This window comes from Camelus bactrianus, chromosome 27 (assembly GCF_048773025.1).
Source record: "Camelus bactrianus isolate YW-2024 breed Bactrian camel chromosome 27, ASM4877302v1, whole genome shotgun sequence".
Classification (NCBI taxonomy): domain Eukaryota; kingdom Metazoa; phylum Chordata; class Mammalia; order Artiodactyla; family Camelidae; genus Camelus; species Camelus bactrianus.
The window spans coordinates 18,876,235-18,887,705 of NC_133565.1; the positions used below are offsets into that span (position 1 = coordinate 18,876,235).

Consider the following 11,471-nt stretch of genomic DNA (forward strand, 5'->3'; position numbering starts at 1 on the left):
ATCTCCGTTGAGCAGTTCTCTGCTCCTCCAGATTTCTGTGCGTTTGTGCAAGAGCAGGACTCTGTCAGTGGGCACCCGCCTTGGCTTGTCACAGGTGACGTTTCGAGGTAGGGGCGGCGCAGGCTACCCCGAGAGGCAGCACAGAGGGAACACTCGCCCCTCCACATAGAGGGTGGGGGAATTTTCTGGTCTAGTTTTCACCCCTTCCTCAACCTCCGTGCTTTATCAGCTGCTCAGTGGCCTGTCTCTCTGAGCAAGAAGAGCCAGGCTGGTCTCCAGGTTACAGCGTCTGAGCACCCCTCCTGTGAGGCTGCCTTTGAAGCTGCACTGGGCATCCCCACCGCCATTCTGACCTTCCCACTCAAGCTCCTGATGCAGCTGCTGCCGCCAGACCCCCCGTGCTGCCTGGGGAACCGAGTCAGGACTCCTGCAGCGGATGGGCAGGGCAGCCAGCCGCAAGGAGATCTGAAAGTGGCCAAAACAATGGTGTTTTCCAGATAAGGGTGAGGTTCCAGCCAAGACCATCTACGGGTAGAGTATCTTGTTCTTAATTTTTACATCCTAAAAAGTACACACAAGACTCAAAGATCATTTGGGAAGGAGGAATAAAGTCAGTCAAGAACAGGAAAATGAGAACCATTTTTTTTTTTTTTTTTTTTTTAGTAAAAGAATTTGAGCTCTTTTATACCAGAAGAGAGAAAACAAAGGCCTTTTGTAGGTATGAGAGAGCCCGGGCTCTCTGGATGGTAACTCCCTCTTCTCCAGGGATAAATTCTGGATTTGCAGAGAGAGAGAGATGGAAGATATAAGGAGAGCCTGACCAAGGAACAGAAGATAATGGAGAGTAAGACAACAGGGGAGGAAAAGATCAAGAGACAATGTTCCCTTCCCTTATTTGCTGTTGCATTAAATTGAATAGATATTTGTTGGGAACCAACTATGTCTGTTTCAATGATCTATTTCCTTATGACAGGCTCACCCTAAAATTTACTGACTTGAAACCACAACAGTCATTTGTGATCATCCGTCATGGTTCTGAGTGTTGGCTGAGGTCAGCTGGGTGGCTCTCAGGTAGGCTTTCCTGAGATCTGATGGTGGCAGAAGCTGGAGTGACCTCTGAGGCTTCCTTACCCACACATATGGTGGTCAATGCTGGCCCTGCCTTGCTGTACCCTCAGCTGGGCTATCAGCTAGAAGGCCTGGTCGTTCCATGTGGCCAGACCGTCCTCACAGCATCTCACTCTTGTGCTCCTTTCCTGGCCACTCATGGCTCCAAAGATGAGCATCCCAAGAGAACAAAGCAAAGACTGAAGCATCCTTTTTGTTCTAGCACAGGTACATATGCTGTTGGTCCACCAGTCACAAGGGTCAGCTCAGATTCAAAGGGAGATCACACAGGACACTTCTCTGGCTTTGAGGAGCATCTTAAAACCACTACTATCCAACCACAGTATCAGCTGTTCCCAACCTCTCAGTCTCCAGGAGCCACCTGTCTGGTTGGAGATGTAAAAATCAATGAAGTAATTAGTGAAAAGTAATGAAAAATCTATTCTGCAGAACAGCAAGGTAGTAGGGGATCATGGACCAGGTAGAATAGAAGATGAGTGCGTGTCTACAGAGAGACCATAGGCAGAGTGCAGTTAGAGGGGCTCGTAGCAGGTTATCATTTGGGGACCGTTGGAGGAAAATAAGACAGCAGTGGTCAACATTCCCCAACTCTGGAATCAGTGCTCTGGCAAGCTCTGTTCAAGCCCAAATAATGTGTCCTCCAGATCTCATTTTCTTGTTACCCGTCTTCTCTTCTCCCACCTCACCTTAGTTTCACCAACCCTCTTTGATTTCAACCATTTTATTCTTCTATGTGTTATGCTTTCTATAGTCCTAAGGTCCCCATCCCTTTATCTCCCCTGGCATCACTTTATCCTTCCTCTCTGTGCTTGAAAAGGACTCACCTCCCACTCTCCTTTCTCCCCTATTGCAACTCCGCTATCTTGTTTCAGATCAAAAAAATATTCTTCCTCTTCCTTGCCCCATTCCTCATTTGATTGCTTGAAATACATATTTCCATTTTGGTTTCCTTTTATGGTCATGGTTTCTTGTCTTCTAAAACCGTATCTTATATTCCATGTAGCTCATGCCTTTCTTCTCTGCTCTGACTTGTCTTATCCTAGGAGCCATTTGCCCAGCACAGTGCCATGGCGCAATGGCCCTGGTGCCCCCAGCACCCTGCATCTCCACCAGTACAGCCTTGACATCCTCATGGTGAGGACTTGCTCCACCTCCAAGACTTTTTAAGTGGGGTCTGCTGTTCAGCTACTAACCTTTCTTTGGTATGAGTTTCCTACACCTTAACATCACTAAGGATACTTTTTTTCTCTTTCTCTCCAAATATCACCGACTATAGACATTCACTTTCTAAGTCCTCATAGAAGTTGGGCCCCTTTTCTCCCCTCATACAAAAGTAATTTATAGCCACTGTAGAAGACTTCAAACACATAGGGAAACATAAATAAGAAAACAAATGTACATTTAAATGCTATTAATAGCTTGGTGTGGGTCCTTCCCATCTTTTTTTTTCCCCTCCATATTTATGGTTTTAATTTACAAAAAAAAAACAGAATTACTACTTAGACAGGTAGTGCTTTCCTCCAAACCATTTGCTGTTTTATAGAAGCAGCAGTTACAGAACTCCAGCCCCTGGCCCCAGCTAATTGGTCCAGGGTGAACATCAGGCCCCAGCTGGGTTACACTGAGGTGCAGTTATTGAAAAAGGTGGTTTGCAAGAGATGAGTAGAAGACGCACAGGATGAGAAGCAGAGGAACAGATGCCTGGAGTCTAGAGGCATCCCTTATCTCTGGCACTAATCCCACAGTGCCTTTTGCAGGATAGCCTTTATTCTCACCTCAAAACCTTCTTTAGTGGTGGAGCAGTGTCTGAAGGATTCTGATATCTTTATCTAACAATGCCTGAGCAAGATGACACTTTTTTTTTTTGCAACCTACGTTTTTCACTTCATAATACTTCATAAGTTTTCTTGTATCACCCTATACCCTCCTAGATTATAACTTCCATGACTGCACAATGGCTACAGTGGATGTTGAATATTTGTGGGAGAACAAGTACTGAGTTCAAATGCCTGTGCTGACCCTTGTTTGCTATGTGATTTGGGCCAATTATTTAAACACTTTTGCCTGAGAGTCCTCATCTGTAAGATGGATAGAGCAACATGGTTAAGTGATACAATGATGCCAACATTCCCAGCACACGATCTACCACATAAGTAAGGGTTCAGTAGATTTCACTTATTGTTATTACTAGTCATAAGTCCTCTGTTATTGCTCATATAACAGCCCCCATGTTTTTCAATATTACAAAGCTGCAATGAACATACCTACAGCTAAATATTTATGCAAGATTATTCCTTGAGGGAGGTGCCTAGAAGTTGCATCATCAGATCAAAAAGTAAGGACATTCAAAACGTTAAAACAAAAAAGTATTGTCATTGTGTTCACTGAGTCTTCTAAGTTGTCCACATCCCTGCTTTTATCATTTTCTTCTTGTCCATGGTTTCAGAGACAACGTGTCTCTTTCTGGTCCAGGATTTGCTCTATGCTCACTTTCTAACAAAATTAAGACCGGGTCACATCCGACACTTGAGCTGGGGCTCTTTCAGGGAGATTTAATTCATTCATTGAGTTATTCACTTACATGCCAACTACAGACTAAGTCTGCATATAGGCTGAGTTTATAGACTAGATTAACATTTCAGGGCTGATTCCAGTCTTACTCGTCATGGAGTAGGCTTTGGAGCTTTGTAGGAAGAGTTCCAGACCATTCTAAGGAAGTCAGATATTGACCAAGGCTTATGATATCTATAAAATCTCTCCTCTTTAGAAATCGAGATATTTGGAGTAGGAATGCCTATCTTCTTTGACCTGCCTGGAAGGACCTCCCATCTGCAGATCCTACTCTGGTTTTCAGACTCAGGAAATATTAATACAAAATTCACTGAGATTCTTTTTTGAGCCATCTACCATGCTGGACATTGGAAAGACAAAGAAAACCCAACATGCTCCTTGTCCTTCTTGGAGAAGTATGTGGGCAAACAATTATTAGACAAACTTAAATTTGCCAGAATGGAGGGGGTGCACCTGTAAGGAAATCCCTGAGTAAAGTGATCCAAGAGCCGAGGTCTGCCCACAGGTGGCCATTTGGTTCCCAGAGGGTTTTGTCTGGTGCAAAGTTATAGCACTAAAAAAAAAAAAAAAATCAAATTTAGTTGCCAACTGTTAACAACTGGAGATTTCAGATAAAAAATGCAGATTTCTATGTTACCTTGAAGAAATAAAAGTTTCTGCAGTACTGAGTGATTTCATCATGCAGCTTTCAGCAACACTGAGCCCTCATTTCATCATGGCAACAGTGATGAGTGGCTGACCCCTCGTAGCCAAGGCATGAGTTCTCCTTTTTGCAACAGTCCCCACCACTCCCTACTGATTACCTTGTCCTGCTTCAGTCTATGCTATCTGTATGAACCAAGAATTTGTGACCATTGGCCTAGTAAAGGAAGCACTTATTTTTCACAGGAAATCAGGGAAGACACAGAGAGATCCGCTGCTGAGTAGACCTGCAGGGTCAGCAAGAATGTGCTATGTAGCTAGGTGGAAGGTAAAGCGTCCATGGCATGTGCAAAGGCACAGGGGCTGGAGCACAGAAAGCCTATCAGACAATGACAAGTGGACAAGGGTGGGAAGAAAGTTGGGGATTTGAGGGAAGGGGTTGAGAGAAAGAATTGGAGAAGCAGGTATGCCCCAGCTTCCTATCACCCTGGCTCCCCAAAATAAGGTTGTTAGATTTCATCCTATAAAAACTAGATCTGATGATTGATAGAACAGCTAAAAGAGTTTCTACCAACAGTGCCCTCACTTCATGGTGGCACCTAGCAAAGCATGTTATGTGCAGACTTCATTCAATCCTGACACCAAGCCCGTGAGACACGTGCTTTGGTAATCCTCACCCTACAGAAGAGAAAATGCAAGTGGGAGGAGGTTGGCTAAGGGAATTCTGCAAGGTTATAGCCAGCACATGGCAAAGCAAGACGTGGACCCTACGGAGCCTGCAACCTGACTTGTTTCCTCCATGGCATCAGCGCTTTAGAACCACTGTCCCAGCAGCAAAGTCACGGTTGTATTGGGAGTGGGTGGGGGGAGGCAGAGAGAACAGAGCTTCTGGGAGATCACGGCAGGGGCCAGCAAGGGTGCAGACGGCCTTCCCCAGGGCAACACTGGTGCGTGACGAGGAGGATACTGGAGACCCGGATGAGGATGAGTCAGCGGGATGCTCCTTCATGGAACCTGCTGGCTACAGGCGTTTTCTCTCCCTCCTTTGAAATCTCAGAGCACTCTGTGTCTCTTTCCCAGGGCCTGCTTTGGCCATGTCCCCATCACAGCTGTATGCATCTTATCACGTCTTGTATATTTTAAGTTCCTAAGGGGCAGGAGGAATTATGCTTTATTTGCCTTAATAACTTTTTTTTTTTTGCATGGCTGAGCACAATGCTTTCGCAAATGAATGAATTCCAAAATTATCTTTTTCAGATCCTTTCTCCTTATGTATGCATTTTAGAAGTTCGTAGCAAGTGAAACACTTTTTTTTTAAATATATGAAAATCATTTCTTTACACCGTCTACTTTAACATATGAGGAAGAGGAAGACTGGGAAGTTGTTTAAAAGCAGCAAACCCTTTAAGAGTCAATGTCACATTTATTGCTATAAAATATTTTTCCTCTCTCGGTTAGACATCTGGTTCCCATTACATACAGTATTGGGTACTTGAGTTCACCAGCCGTGGTGCATACCAAGCAGTGTGCCTGTAAAGTCCCCACTGACATCCGTCAGTGCGTGTGTGCACCATGTAATTCTTACCTTACATTTACAGACAACTCTTCTATCACCAACTTCATTTTTACCAATACGCTTTCGAGGTTATTTTGTTCATCCTTACCTTAAGGACCAAACTGCCTACGTCTGAGAAATGCAAAACTTCAAAACCATGGAATCTTTGCTTTAAATGTCATTGTATGGTCCAACTATCTATAATCTAGCACTGAAGTCAATGAAACATCTACATCTTAAGTCTGTATTTCCTAATAACATTGACCCACAAATGAGAAACACAATATGGAATGTTGGCTAATGAGTCATGAATTTCATTATAATTGCTTCCACATTCAGGATAGCTCCCTTAAACCATCTAATCTCGACATATCCTGCAACAATCCCATGTGTTGTAAATGATTTTGTTTTATTTCTTAGGTTACTGTTAAGGGCTTATTTTATGGTTCATTTCATTTTCTTAAAGAAAACCACACACATGCGCGCGCATGCACATCCCCTCTGACGTGCGCGCGCACGTGCACACACGCGAGCTTCATAGAGGCTTCTGCGTCCATCTGTACTTTTTTGAAACAAAATAATTACAAAACCAAAAAGGAGCCCTTGTCTTTTGGTTTGGAAATAAAAATAAACACGGTTAGGGGAAAAAAAAAAGTTGAAATATGGTCTATTTTAGAGTTCTAATTCAGTCTAAGAATTGAAACCAGAATAGGACAATGTCCCCAGCCACCGCTGGGCTGTCCCTGCCCTCTCTGGACTTAAGAATCTATAACTGAATAGACGGACACAACTAGCATGCAGTGCAGTAATAATGGAAAATTAAACACGACTTTTAAAAACTGCTCACATTATAAAGTGATCTATTAGCATTATAAGACTTCAGCACTTAAAGTGACTGATTCTAATTGCACGATCTGGCCCATGGCAAGCAGTAAAGAGCTGCAGAATCTTGTGGGTATTTTGTCTCTTTGGGGATGTTTGAAAGTGAATTTTCTTTGGAATAAAGCTTTGTTCCTGTCACACAAAAGGTTGTGTGGAAGAAATCTTTCAGTGCTGATAGAACCAGAGGTAATTAGAGTTTCTTCTTCTTTGATTCACGAATCAATAAGCCAAATATTAAAAAACATTCTTGCATCCCCCCCGCCCCCATTTCCTTTATTAAGTGAAACTCTGTCTTAACAGCTTGTGGATGTTATCCTGAAGAATTAAAGATGGATGCTCTGGCTAATGAGGTTTTCTAGCCTTCAGAGAAGCATTTTTTTCCGGCACTTGGTTATCATACTGTGTCTTTCTGAATCTTTTCTGGGCAAGCCCGTGTGTGGGTTAAGGTGACATCGAGGTGCCATACCTTGAGCTGAACTTAATTTAAATAGGTTATCGCCAAACCACAGGGACTACTGTGCAGGCACCCTTCGTAGATGTACCTATTAAAGGGCTTTCAGGGAAAACAAAAATGGGGGAATGTCATTCTTCTTTGAATCTGACTTTCTGTTTATGATATCTACAGGTTTTTTCATAATTTTCATCATATGGACCCCAGGAAGCTTATTAATTGAATAGTATTGGAAATTGCAGCTTTTCATGCTGAGGAAGTTCTTGGGGGGAACTTCCATGTTTAAGCAGTTTAAGATAAACTGCAATTTTACCTTAATCTATGTATGTATGGATTTTTCCTTGGTGGTTTTCAGATCTCCCCACAGCAGAAAAATTGCCTACTATGCTTCAGATTTTTGATATCATGATCTACATGGTTATCCATGTAAATGACAGTGAGGTCTTGAACATGTAATTTAAAAACTCCAGGAAGATCATTGGAGCAGACACACTTGAAATATTTATTTCAAGTATCTTTTCCTAAAATTGACATTAAAAAAAGAAAAAGCATCTACAGTGCTAAGTTGAAGGAAATTTAAAGGCATTCTGGCTTCCTATGAGTTTTTCACTAACGGTTTCCCATAGCCTGTAATTGCTATGTCTCTTCCAAAACCTGGTCTCCGCAGAAGGGACAGAGATACTTGATATTGACCTGAATTAGGCTAAAAGGAAAAGAGAAGAGAAGATCATTGCCATCGGCACTTTGTTTATGAAAATATCATTTCTAGGATGTGCTTGAACCAGGCAAACGTAATGCATCTCCTTTCTCTCCCAGTATATTTTACATGCCATTCTGGCCAGATCACAGTAACAGTGCCCAGAATTAGGGCATTTTCTTTTTTGTATACTGGTGTGGTGCTTGAGAGCGTCAGTGAATGATTACAACTTTTTCTCAGCTATTCTAGAAATAGATATGAAAATTAAAGTTATAGATATAAAACTAAAAAAGATATAAAGATGTATGTATAAGAGGAAATATTAAAATTTGTTTGTTTTTTAAGACATTGTAATATTTTACTTTAAAATAGTTTTTAGGACCCACAGAAGTTATAAAAAAGAATTCAGACATCCCCTGTTGCCTTCACTCAGTTTTTTCAAAGATAACATCTTACAGAACCACAGTACCTTGTCAACGTTAGAAAATTGATTCAATACTGTTAACTCAGTTATCGACCTTATTTGGGCTGCAGAAATTTTTATATGCCTCCTCTTTTTGGCTGTGTATTAATATATAGAAATGTATTAACCACTAGTCTTAAGGGAGCATCTTTTAGCAATGAATACCGACGGCAGGTAAGATTCTCAGATGATGCGGTTTTATACCATCTGTGGCTGACTAAGAAGAAGGCAGAGTTGGGGGCGTTAATGAAGATCCTTTATATTACTTGTTTTATCTGTACATTAATTCATTAAACAATTAATCCTGTATCAGGTACTAACTGGAAATATAAAGATGGGGACGTTGCTCTCAAAGAACTTACAGGGGGAGATTAAAAAAAACAAACAAACAGCGACAACACAGTGTTGCAGACCATAGTATAAATGAGACAAACAACATTACTAAGCACCTACATGTGCCTAGCACTGCACCAGGCATCAGCGACTAATCAGTGACCAAGGTGCATGCCTCTCCTGCTGTGTGGATCTTGCTGCTGCATGGAGGAGACAGGCCATTAATAAGTACTGATGGCAGAGTACCCTAACTGGGGGGTTCAGGGTGGGTAGTTCCTGCCTGGGTCAAGGGGCGCAGGGCAGTGATTCGTGTCACGTAGCCACAGTCAGCCTCCCGAAGTGCTGAGAGTGACTGCTTATGGACACTTTGGACCAGCTCCTACTCCATTTCGTGTCAGCCAGAGCCGACCTGGCGTCTTCCAGCTCTGCTGCATGGCATTTGAGCAGGCGGCTCGCTGTCACAAGAACAGTCACTGTTGCACAGGATTGATCCAAAAATCAGCCTCGGGTGTTACTTGATGTTCTAGATCTTCCCCGCTCAGCACCGGCGGGCCTGGTACTGGGCTCACACAGGATGTAGGTTGGAGAGAGGTCTGTTTCCTAGCAGCAGAGGGGAAGGGGTTCCCTAGAGCATGGTTGGTAGCTAGGGCTAGAGGGAAAAAAAACCCTTGTATATTTCTTTCTTAACAAATTGAGGTTCCTTATTCAAACTGTGTCAACACCATTACCATCTAACCTTCTGTAGATATGATCTGGAGCTCCTCCTGCCTAGAACCCCTCAGTTGCTCTACAGCAGACTTAAGGCAGCATCCAAAGTTCTCTCTGTGGTCTCCAAAGCCCTACATAGTCTGGCTCTACCTACCTCTGCCCTCAGCCTCATCACGTTACACTTTACTTCCGGTTCCTAGCGGTCCAGTCTCGCTGGCCTGTTCAGGGGCTCTTTAACTTGCTGAGCTCTGTTCCACTCCTGGGCCTTTGCACATTCTGCTTCCAGAGATGCCTTCCCCCCTTCTCTGTACCTTCATCTATAACTTTATTCTTCAGGCTTCTATTGTAGGATTTTCTATATTGAAGCACTTGTCTTTATCAAGATCCCACTAGGAGTCCCATTTTATCCTTACTGGTACTCCCTGTATGGATTTTGGTATGCCACCTTATCTTAAATGGTGTGATTATATATTTCTCTCTCCCACTAATTGTACATTCCATGAGGGCAGGGCTGAAGTCTGCTTTTGCAATGACCCCTTCAAGACTCAATGAGTGGTTGTTGAAGGAGTTATTGAATGGAAGGATGGATGACTAAATGAAATAATAATGATGCATCCCCTCGTTTCTCCTATATGTTTAGGTAATGTCACGTCTGGGATTTGGACGTATTTATACACGGTTTTGGCATCATTTATTTTGGGCTAATTTCTGGTCTTCTCTTTCTTCGGTTCAGGCAGGAATAGTTTTTCGTAAGAAATCATGACTGATGTGATTTTGTCTTTAACTTTTGCCTACTCTAGTGGCTTCTGCTTTGGAAGTCTTACCTGATGTAGTTGTCTGTTTCAAGTCTGTTTCTACAAGTGGCAAACATGGGTCAGCTGCTGTCCCTCATCAAAGTGGTGGTCCTTCCTTGGCAAAGAACAGCCCTGGACTGCTTGGCTAATCTCAGGGCTCTGAGCGTGGCACTTTGGTATGTTTGGGATCTTGAGAATGGGAGGCACTTCAGCAGCTAGGTCCAGCACACCCTTGAGAGTTTGTATTTGCTGGATTATGGATCCAAATCCTGTCCTCACTGGCTTCAAGATGGGAGATGCCATTACTGAGATGAAGGAGGCTGATGTGTGGAGATCAAATCAAAGAGGCATGTGGAACCGGAGTAGAGACAGAAGTCAGGGACCTTTTCTAAAGAGGAGTGATCTTTGAGCTGATTCTAGATTGAGGGTTGAGTTAGTTCTATGGGAATGTGTGACAAGGGTAAGGGCGGGGCAGAGGGAGCAGCATGTGCAAAGGTCTTAGAGAGATATTGGTGAAAAGACACAACTAAATCACTGGAAAATTTGTAGCTCTTTCATATAAATTACATCTTATAAAAAGTAGTTCTCACTTTATCCCTCAAATTTGAATTATCTAGATAATTGCTTTTATTTTGTGGCTGATATCCCTCCAGTCTAAGCATATGTTTGTAATCAAGTATATACTATGCAGCTCTTTTTTGGGGGGGAGGGATAATTAGGTTTATTTATTTATTTATTTATTTTGAATTAAAATTTTTTTAAAAATTTAATGGAGGTCCTGGAGATTGAACCCAGGACCTCATGCCTCTTAAGTAAGCATGTGTTCTACCACTGAGCTGTACCCTCTCCCCAAGATGATGTATGTTAAATTTAAGTAAGGAGATAACCACACAATGTGAATTCCTTTTCTTCCCCCCTGTGGGTCTCTCTTTTTTTAAACACCTTAATTATGTATGATTCCAATACAGTAAACTGCACATGTTTCACTAGAACAATTTGATGAGTTTTGATAGATGTATACACAAATGAAACCACCACCACAATCAAGATAGAGAACATTTCTATCACTCCTCAAGAGGTGCAAATTTCGAATTCCCAGTTTATCCCTTCCCATCCCCTTTCCCCTCTCCGGTAACCATAAGTTTGTTCTCTATGTATGTGAGTCTGTTTCTGTTTTGTAGATAAGTTCATTTGTGTCCTTGCTTTTAGATTCCCACACAGTGTGAATTCTATTTCTTTCTTTGTAG

The 11,471-nt window shown here is 42.4% G+C and overlaps 1 long non-coding RNA gene across 17 annotated transcripts in view; it reads left to right on the forward strand.

Moving 5' to 3' along the window:
* LOC105075165 (uncharacterized) overlaps positions 1-11,471 on the forward strand; it is a 113,665-nt gene that overhangs the window by 41,358 nt on the left and 60,836 nt on the right. For 13 of the 17 annotated variants that reach the window (XR_012502795.1, XR_012502782.1, XR_012502783.1 and 10 more), the window contains one exon: positions 10,231-10,400. The exons of the other annotated variants lie outside the window; for them this stretch is intronic. This is a non-coding gene — a long non-coding RNA (uncharacterized LOC105075165). The remainder of the gene's footprint in view (positions 1-10,230; positions 10,401-11,471) is intronic. 17 annotated transcript variants of the gene reach the window in all.